Here is an 11246-nt window from a genome sequence, read left to right as displayed (position 1 = left end):
GTAGGACAAGCACTGGACTGCAAGGTCATTGGTTCAAACTCACCAGTTGCTCCTTGGAAACTCTATACAGGGTCACTAAGAGTCAAAACAGATTTTAAGGCACTTAACAGCAACAATACCAAGGAGTCCTGGTAGAATTGTGACTTACGTGTTGAGCTGCGAACTCTAAGGTCAGCAGTTCAAATTCACCAGTCACTCTGCTCTCCTGAAGATTTACAGCCTCAGAAATTCTATACAGGATTGCTCTGATTCAGAACCAACTTGATGGCATGTAATAACAACAACAACAACCATGTAGGGTCACTCTGAATCGTAATGGACTCTATGGTACTGAGTAAAACACCATTGTTCCTTTAATATCCACTCTCTCTTAGTCTCCTTTGTCACTCCACTGAAATAGTCCCAGAATACTGGCTCCACAGTATTTAACAACAACAACAACAACAACAACCTGAAAATTCCCAGTTCACTGGATGAGTCTGCCATTATATTTTTGTCTTTTTGGAAACATTCATAAATTCTCTCTCAGCTGGAACACAAAATTATCTTAAAAACCCATAGCTGCAATGATAAATGAGTAATGAACAAATTACACTTTGTGACTTAATGATGGAAAATAGAAGAATATCTTTTCCTTTAACTCTTAACCATTCAGCACAGGAAAAAAAGTAGACTGTAAAAGATAATACCTGTCATAATTGGCATCCTTTGTACAAGGAAAGAAGAGAAATAGAATACTGGGTTTTTTAAAAGTCCTCAAATAGACTACCTTAGCAGGAGTAATATTCTCACTGTTGTCTCTTTTCATTTGTGCAGTGTATCCCCTATTGTTGGAGTAATGGACAGTTACTTTAAGTTTAAGGAGAATTAGGGAAGAAAAACAGATACTGAGACTGTGGAGTGATGGCAATATTTTTAAGACAGCCATTGTTGTTGTCAAGTTCCTAGAAGTCAATTCCAATTCATAGCGAGGACTGTGTACAGGGTTTCTGAGGAGAAGCTGATGGGTTTGAACTACTGACTCCATGATTAGCAGTCCAGTGCTGATCCTACAGAGCCTCACCTAGACCCCAAAGACAACAATAAGAAGCATATGTTTTACAAATACTTACAAAAGATACTTCAGCACTGATGAATCTTTAGCATAAGTATTCCCTAGAGAAATGCTTCCCACAGTGTTTTTGACTATTGTTTTAATTTGTGGGGACTTATTTTGTTGTTACAAAGATTGGAAGTCTTATTGGCACTTAAGGAAGAGACAATACTCTGGTTGAGGCAATCCTGCACATCCCTAAGATTTTCTATTGCCACATAGAATATTTTTAAAATTTATAGCCCTGTGTGTAATTATCTAAGACAGCAACCTATCTCAATTTTACATATAAAAACACAATATTTGTTTCATAAGTTTTGCAGACAGTTTACTTTCTAGGAATTAAAGAATGATTTAAATTGAGAAAGGGCTATGCATACCAGGTTTGAAAAATTTCCAAGAGTTCTTCATGATTTTAGAAAATCACATTTCTGGTGGTGACATCCGTTGGGATATTTGAGTCATTAACATCTTACCTGTATCAGCCAGCATTTGTATTTGTCAGATTTACATTGCACATTTGTGACTTTCATCATTTCTTATATGGAGGCCTATCCTGGGTATTTGCATATTGAAATAATATTGTTTTGTATTAAGTGTATTTCCTTTTACTTCTTAAACATGTAGGGTATTAGATTACAATTTTTCTCTTTTTTTGGAGTCCTACTGTGGCACTTGCAGTTCAAACTTGCAAATTGCTCCTTGGAAACCCCACACAGGGTCACTATGAGTCAGAACCGACTCAATGACACTTAATAACAACAATTACTGTTTTTATTATGTGCAGAGGTAGATTTTCTTATCTATTATTTTTATTACTAGCTCAATTTATATTGTTATTAAAGCAATGATATTGACCACCAAAGACATACAGTAATTTTCTGAAATGAAATATCAACACACTTTTTAAAATTGCAAGTTTATCAGAGTAGGGTAATTTGAGACATGTTTGATATTGTTTTTGATGATGTTAGGAGAAAAATGTAACAGAACCTTATTATTTTTGCCTTCAGTTTATATTCAGCTGCAATGTACTGTAATAACCGTATTACAAAAATGGAACTTTAAAAAGACCAAAAGACATAGGTTAGAAAAAAATCAAAGGGTTGTAAGATGCCACCGTTAAAAAAAAAAGGAACAGAGACCATTCTTGTTCGCTGGTAGATAATAGGATTGAGGAAAAAGAACAAAAACAAGGCACAGATACAAAATTGATGGATTTAAAGGAAACATAAAAAGAAACAAAACAAAACAAAAAGACAAAGAAATTTTCCAGAGAAGAGGAAAAGGATGGAGCATATTGAAGTTATATTTCTAAAAACAGAAAGGAAGGGATTGTTTTAATGAAGGGGAACACAATTTATGATATAGTGCTCTGAATTCACACATTTATTTCAATCAATACCTCTTTCTTCCTTTTTTTTTTTTTTTTTAATGTGAAAGATGCATGTGGTCTCCTTAAATTAGCTGCAGTAACTCATGAGACAAGATATACACATCCTCTAACAATACTGAAACCAGAATGCAGCAGTTTGGCAAGAAATGTAGTCATCTCATTCATTATGATGATTTATTATTTACTGAGTACAAACTCAGTGCTTCATAACACAGAGGGAAACTACTTTTTTTATTTCATATATTTTCAAATAAAACTGAAAGTGGAAGAAAGGAAACTCTTGAGCCTGACACTGTACTGTCTATTTCGTTTCTTTAGAAATTTATAACATACACAAAAAATAGACTTAAGCCCCTAAACTCTAAATTATTAAAACCATGGAGTAAGAACATAACAGAACAAGAAAAAAAAATGCAGAGAAAAAGCACCAAGTTTTCCAGCAGTTCCAATCCAATTACAACAGAAATGCTTTGGTCTATGTAGCCATAAATATCAAATAAGAATCCTCCTCACCATTTTTTCCCTTTTTTTTTTTTTTTTTTATAAATACCTTCTAATTGTGCTATAACACACCTGTGTTTTCTCTTTTTAAGTGTTTCATGATCTGATTTAATAATTTTTTCTTACGAAGGATAATTTTTGCATATTCAGCCTCAAATTTTCCGAGATTTATAAGTATACAAGGATAAGTGCTCAAATTACTTACATAAAAAATCCTTTGAATTTAACACAAATACATCTGTGCTTTATTGTGGCACTGAAGGATAAGTCCTAGACTGTGAACTGCAAGGTCGTTGGTTCAAACCCACTAGTCACTCCTTGGAAACCCTATACAGGTTCGCTATGAGTTGGAACCAACTTGACAGCACTTAACAATAGCAAATGTCATTGAAATAAGCTAATTGAATTAGTGAATGACTTTGAAAGTGCCACAGATACTGATTTGGCCATTAGGTAAAAATTAAACAACTAGATTAACTCACAGACTGGGAACCAAAACCCACGAATAATGAGGATTAATTGTAAATAGGAAATGCTGGTGCTGCATTGGCCATAAAAAGGATTCTGACTAACAGGGACCCTGAATAGGGTTCCCCGGCCATAAATCATTATGGGAGCAGAAAGTCTCATGTTCCTAGGGAAGCAGTTGGTGGATTCAAACTGCTGACCTTGTACCTAGCAGCCCACTGTGTAACCCAGGTAAGTAGAAATAGATATAAATATGTTGTTAAGTGTCGTCGAGTCAGTTCCGACACACAGTGACCCTATATCGGGTTTCTGAGGAGCAGCTGACGGGTTCGATCTGCCGACCTTATGGTTCACAGTCCAGTGCTTATCCTATAGCGCCACACCAAGAGTCCAGATTTAAATGTTGTTACCTTCTTATTGTTGTTGTTAAGTGCCATTCAGTCAGTTTTGACTCTTAGCAACCCTGTATTGTGTTTCCGAGGAGTAATGGTGAGCTTGAACTACTGACCTTGAGGTTCAAACCGACCAGCGCTTTAACTCACAGAGCCACAACAGAAGTGTTATATACTTCTCTATACTATTCCAACATATAAATATACAAAATATACCTATTTCCTCAAACGTAGAAACTTAGATGATTTTTTATTTTGGGTGTTACAAATAGGGCTTCAAAACTATTCTTGAACATACATATTTCTGTTTGACTAGGATTTTCCATAGATAATATTTCCAGAAGCTAGAATGCTGTATCACAGGATATAAGCCTTTGCATTTTAATCAGATTTAACTACATTCCTTCCTGGAATCCTGGTGTGGTACTGTTGGCTAATGCACTAGACTGCAAAGTTGGTGTGAACCTCAAGGTCAGCAGTTCAAGCTCACCAGCTGCTCCTTGGAAACCCTATACAAGATTACTATGGGTCAGAATTGACTCAATGGCACTTAACAACGATAACAACTAGTGCGGTGCTTAGAGAAAAATGGAATCAAAGGAATTAGTTTCTGTTTTTCCTTTAAGTATGCAAAGATAAAGGTGCTTACCTTGGACTATTACTATCCAGTTTTATTACTAGGTCTTAAAATGTGTTTATACTACTCACTTATATGTAATGTATAAATTTATTATTTCATAGGCTAGGGAGGTAGTTAACATTATTGCTCTGAAGTTTAACAAACTATATCAAACTCTATTTATTTTCTTCATTTGTGATAATATTTACAGAATGGGCTCCTTACTTTCATAGCATCACCTGAGTTTCATAAAACATTCAGGGCATTACTAATCTTAACAGTTCATCTCGATCAGATTTGAGTATTATTTCAGTCCTGTAATAGTTCATCCAAACCTAAATTACATCACCATGTTTGGAGAAGATCATAAGATAATAGCCATTGAGCCTATTCCCCCTATTCTTCTGCCCTCCTTATTGTATTTGACAGTGGTCCCATTGTCAATTCTTCTAATTGTTATACTTAATTTCTTGAGTTTTTAATAGGAATGTCTCCTACAGAAACTGAACATCACTTACTAGGAATTCTACTAGATGTAAGATTAAGTTATAGTAGGTAATATTGCATTTGCAGCATCCTTAGGACTACTAGTGGTTTCAGTGGAAAAAGAGGCTATGAGCTCTGGTAGCGTAGTGGTTACAAGTCAGGCTGCCAACCTCAAGGTGTGCAGTTTAAAACTACCAGCAGTTCTGCAGGAGAAAGATGAGGCAATCTGCTCCCGTAATGATTTACAACCTCAGAAACCCTGTGCAGGGACACTCTGAGTCAGAACCGACTCCATGGTACTTAACAACAACACTTACTTTTTCAGACAAGATCAAGGATTTGCACTTCCATGAGAGTTGCCATTCTTGAATTTCAATGTATTGATCATCTCCTCTTCTCAGATATGTACCAATGCACAGATCAAAATTATGAAAAATTCCTGTGTATGATTATCCTTAATACAGAATGGAAAGTGTACTATTCAAGTTCCTTATGTGGTGCTGTAGTATACGCACTGAACTGCTAGCCGCAGATTGGTTGTTCCAACTCACTAGCTGCTCATCAGAATAGGATTGCTATGAATCAGATCATATTCAACAACACTTAATAATAACAACAATATTGCTTATGACAACTGTTTATTCAGAAATAGCAAAGATGAGACTGCATAATGAAAATCTGATAAAACCTAATATTTTATATTCATCACGGCACTGTGGGTTAATGCACTGAACTGTATGGTGGGTTTGAACAGCAAGGTCAGCTGTTCAACCTCACCAACCACCCCTTGGAAAACCTATATTGGATCGCTATGAGTTGGAACTTATTAACAACAATAAAACAACCATTATTTAAAAGAATTTTTCTTAAACATCTACTTAACACAAAGGAGAATAAAAAGACTAGAGTGAATGTTTCATCATCTGAAAGCAAATGGAATGGCAGTTCAAAATGAAATTGTTTCTGTTTGATATTTTTGTCATTTAATCACAGCATTCTTTCTCCATTTTTTTCAGTGCTTAGCTAAGTAGAATTACATAAGCAAGCTTTCCCTAAGCAAGACTCTTTGTCTTCCTTGTTTCTGGAACTAAAGTAATGTCTCCCAACAGTTTATAAATGATCCTACTACCACTACTTACAGAAGTACTTAAATGGTGGTTCCATTACACCTTACAATATGGATGTTTTAAATGAGGGCTGAGTCGTTCTCAGCACTGAAATATGGGATCTTTTAGCAGTCCTTCTCTGAGGATTGGATTGTCTCCTGGGAGAATTTAACATAGCTATTTCTACAACCCTGAAAGCCTCTGTGCTAAGATAAATGCAAAATACAACTCTTGCAAAAGGCTGTGGGAACATGGTTCTTATTAATATATAAAAAGATATAAAACACAAAGCAAAAAAGGATATAAATTCAGTTTGAAGAGCCTCAAATGTAATTCTACATGCACAGTGTAATTATAACATATGTGTTGTGATATAATGCTTTGGACCCTAAGGTGGTAGAAACACATTTCTCAATATACGTATTGAAATTTTCTAACAACTTCAGGCCTCATTTTTCTTGTAATACAAATGGGGCTAATACAACTTGTCATCTACCTCATAAGGATTATTATGAGGATTCATGAGATCATTAAATGAAGAGTCTCCAAGCGCTTAATTTACTCCCTGGCAGGAACTCAGCATTCCATTCACCCTTTCAAGACAGCAGAGCATTTGTGGTGCAGAAAGAGTTAACACACCTGCTGAATATTCCTTCTTCCACCTAGGAAGCTTTACACTTCAGTGTGGTATGTAAATAGGACTATTTGTAATTCATTATGCGATCCTTAGGGTAAAGGCAAAATTGCCTTTTAAATGAATTAAAATATAACTGATCTTTTTCTAAAAATATTTTTAAATAGCAGCTGTAAAAATCATCAGAATAGCCCATTATTACTTTGTCTAATCCCATAAATGGGGAAAGTATTTTTAAAGGTTCACAGGTGTAAAAATTAGTATATAAATACTCAGAACATCAAGAGTATCATTAAAAGGGCTAATTTCTAAGTAGATTTTGCCTCTTTTCTTGTTATCAAATCTACTTGATTGCTCTCCTTTTTCACTGAATAAAACCTTTAATTTAAAAAAAAACTTTTTTTATTATGATTCAGGTGAAAGTTTACAGAGCAAATTAGTTTTTCCTTCAAGAATTCCTACCCATTTTGATTCATGGCACTGATTGCAATCCCCACAAAGTAACAGCACTCTTCCCAGGTCTTGGGTTTCTCTTGTCCATTGGGCCCTGTTTCCTATTCCTCCCTGCCTTCTGAACTTTGTCTCAGGGCAAACATTGTCCCTGTTTGAACAGCAAGGTCTGGGGTTCAAACTCACCAGCCACTCCTCAGAAACCCTATTCAGGGTCACTGTAGGTCAGAACTGACTCAATGACACTTAACAACAATAATCTTTGGTTGAAGGAACCCTGGCAGTGTAGTGGATTAAGAGCTAGGCTGCTAACCCCAAGGTCCATAGTTCAAATCTGCATGGGAGAAAATGAGGCTTTCTTCTCCCATTAAATTTTAGTGCTTCAGAAATCCTCTACAGCGACATTCAACAAATCAAGTTGGAACTGACATGGTGGCACACCACCACCACCACTACCACCACCATTGTTTGACTAAAAGCTAAGCCCTAGGTCTGAATAAATTCTTTAGTGCAGACTACTTATGGTCTTAAGGAGCTCTGGTAGCGTAGTGGTTACGAATCGGGCTGCGATCCGGAAGGTCAGCAGTTCGAAACTACCAGCTGCTCCGCGGGAGAAAGATGAGGCGATCTGCTCCCGTAAAGATTTACAGCCTCGGAAACCCTATTCAGGGTCGCTATGGGTCGGAACCGACTCGACGGCACTTAACAACAACAACAACAACTTATGGTCTTATATTTACTTTTTTTTTTATTTTGGAAAAGGGAGTGTAAATCATATTATATTTTTTCTCTAAGCTCATATAAGTAGAGTTGTTTACGTTCTATTACTAAATGTTAGGCTGTGTTTATTATTCTCTCCAATTCCTAATGGATTAATTTATTATTTCATAGGCAAGTGAGTTTGCCAATTCAACAATTTCCACGTGTATACTTCACTGCATTAATTATACTTTTCATGTTGTACAATCATTACTATTATTCTTTTCCAAATTACCCCAGAACCAGTAAGAGAGACTCTGTAACCCTAAGCATTGACTCCCTTTTCTCCTCCCTTCTACCTCTGATAATAACATCTAACTTGGTCTCTATATATTTGCCTTTTATAAAGGACATTTCATCGTTATTTTTGATACACCACTTAAAATCTATTATCAAATTACAAGCTAGAAGAAAAAGTAAAGCCTCATTCTTATATGCACAACACTTTTTTTTTTTAGCAAATATCCTTTCTTTTTTAAATTTTTTATTGTGAATTGAGTGAAGGTTTACAGAGCAGATCACCAGTTTGACATTCAACAAATCATATACTTTGCTTCTTTACAATTTTTGCAATCTCTTCCATGTACCAACAGTTAGCAGTGTTTACTATTCATTCTAATATTGCATTCCTTCCTGTATCTCCTTCTACCTTCATTTTTGCACTGATAACCTCCCTCTTATTGTATATTGCCTGTCTTGTCACCCATGTTAACATGTGTCTACTCTCTTGTCCATTAATACTTTTCCCTCCCTTGCCCACGTGTAACCATAATAGATTTTTTCTTGTATCAAGAAAACCTTTTCTTAACTTTTTACAAGATTGGTCTCTTACAGTATTTGTCCTCTTGTGATTCACTAATTTCATAATGTCCTCCATGTTCATACATGTTGTGAAGTGTTTTGCAGATTCACCATTATTTTTAAAGATTGTGTACTATGTATGTGTGTATGTACCAAAGTTTGTTTAACCATTCTTCTGTTGATAGGAGTTTAGATTGTCTCCATCTTTTTGATGTATCTCTTGTAAACAGCATATCGAAGGATTCTGTTTTCTGATCCATTCTGCCTTCTGTGTCTCTTGACTTGTAGTACATTTAATTCATTTGTATTCAATGTAATTATTGATAGAGATGAATTGATTCCTGTCTTTTTTTCTGTGGTGTGTGTGTGTGTGTGTGTGTGTGTGTGGTGCTTCTGGTTTCTTTGTTTCCCATAATTTTCTGCACTGAGTATGTTTTGTTTGTGGGTTTTCGTTTCATTGTCAGTTCTGTTTTGTTAATGCTTACTGATTGTCTTTGTTTTTATTTTGGTGTGCATGTGTATTCATTTTCTTTGAGGTTACCCTGTAATTTATTACTATCTTTCTCTATTTAAAGCAGTTTGCTTTATCTTAAGACCTACTTGACTTCTTTGCCTTTTGGAAGTTCTTTGTCCATACCATTCTCTCTTTATGCTTTGTAGTTGACTTCATTATAAATTGATATCTCTGGTTCCCTCTTTTCAGCCCTGTAGGTTTGTTTTGCTTTAATGCTTCTATATGATAAGCACTGGACTGCGAATCCTTAGGTCCACAGTTTGAGCCTGCCAGTCTCTTAGCAGGAGAAAGATTAGACTTTTGCTCCCATAAAGATTTAAAGTCTTGGAAATCCTATACAGGGTGGCTATGAGTCAGAACCGACTCTGTGGCAGTTAACAATTGGATTGAGTCCTGGGGTACAACATATTATTGTAACATAAAGCTTGTAGAGATACTCAGAAATGTCAAATGTCACAATTATGAATACTAAATGAAGGTAGCTTTATTGAGTCCCTAGCTAGTATGTCACTAAGCATGCAACTTACATACGAGGTCAATGTTATTGTTAGATGCCATCGAGTCAGTTAAAACTCATAGCGACCCTGTGTAGGGTTTCCAAAGAATGTAGTGAGACTGAACCACAGACCTTTCAGTTCAAACTGACTTTAGGGTCCAGCACATTAACCCACAGCCCCACATAGTGGTCCTCAGGCAATCGGTCAAAGTGGATATTGTTCCCAGGTACAGACTTAGGACATAGAACCAGGGATCCCCAAGCCAATGATAACATAGTCTACTGGACCACAGTGCCCATGTTACTATCACACTCCCCACTGCTTCTTTGAAATTCACTGCTGTTAAGGTGATTCTAACTCCTAGTGACCCGACAGCACCCAGTTAAACTGCTTCATAGGGTTTCCAATTATGTAAGTGTTTATAGAAGCTGACTACCAAATCTTTGACTTACAAAATGGCTGAGTGGTTTGAACCAGTGGTTTCTCAGTTAGAAGTCAAGTGCTTTAACCACTGTGTTATTTGGCCTCTTCTGTATCTTTTTGAAAGGTCTGAATAAATAAACCGGAATTTCTACACCTGTTTTAGAAAGGGAGAAAGGTTGTTAACAAAAATGATACAGCATGGTAGCTTATTCATTTATTCAGGAAATTAAAAAAAAAAAATTTTAATTTGGTTTACATGACAGAAGTCAATTTTAAAAAAAGAAAATGGATTAGCTTCTTGCAAAATATTTAAGGTAAAGAGCAAAAATAAAGACTAGAAAGGGACAATTCTATTGATATTCTAACAAATAAAAATATTTTATAGGCATATGCCATAAATTTGACATTAATTATGTGATTCAGAATGTGACAGTGTTTTTCCAATTAAGGAAGTATTTCATAAAATCAATTCACTTATATTGTTGAGTTTCTGTGGAATATTTGTAACAGACACTAATAGGGAAAAATAGAACTGAAATAGAATGAACTATTTCATCTTAAATGTTGCTATTTCTGTAATTAATTCATTTTCTATTTTCTATGACTATATATGGAGTTCTAGTATGGTGCTACAGGTTAAGTAGTGGAGTGCTAATCGCAAGGTCACTTGTTCAAACACACCAGCTTGTCCTCAGAAACCCTACACAGGGATCTCAGAACCAACTTGATGGCATGTAACAACTGTATATATGGAGTCCTGGTGTGGCGTTGTGGGTTAATGCATTGGACTGCAAATCTGTTTGAACCACAAGATCAGCAGTTAAAGCTCACCAGATGCTCCTCAGAAACCCTATACAGGATTACTATGGGTTAGAACAGACAACAACAACAACAACATACATATGACGGTAGTGGTGGTGGTGATGTTCCATGGAGTCGATTCTGTACAGGGTTTCCAGGCTGTGAATCTTTATGGGAACAGAACGCCTCACCTTTCTCCCACAGAACTGCTGGTAGTTTCAAACTGCTGACCTTGAAGTAAGCAGCCCTATTTGTAACAACTCTGCTCTAGACACATATATGTATGTTGTTGTTAAGTGCCATCAA

Source organism: Chrysochloris asiatica, unplaced genomic scaffold (genome assembly GCF_000296735.1).
Source record: "Chrysochloris asiatica unplaced genomic scaffold, ChrAsi1.0 scaffold00022, whole genome shotgun sequence".
NCBI lineage: Eukaryota > Metazoa > Chordata > Mammalia > Afrosoricida > Chrysochloridae > Chrysochloris > Chrysochloris asiatica.
Note: the sequence above shows the minus strand (reverse complement) of the source record.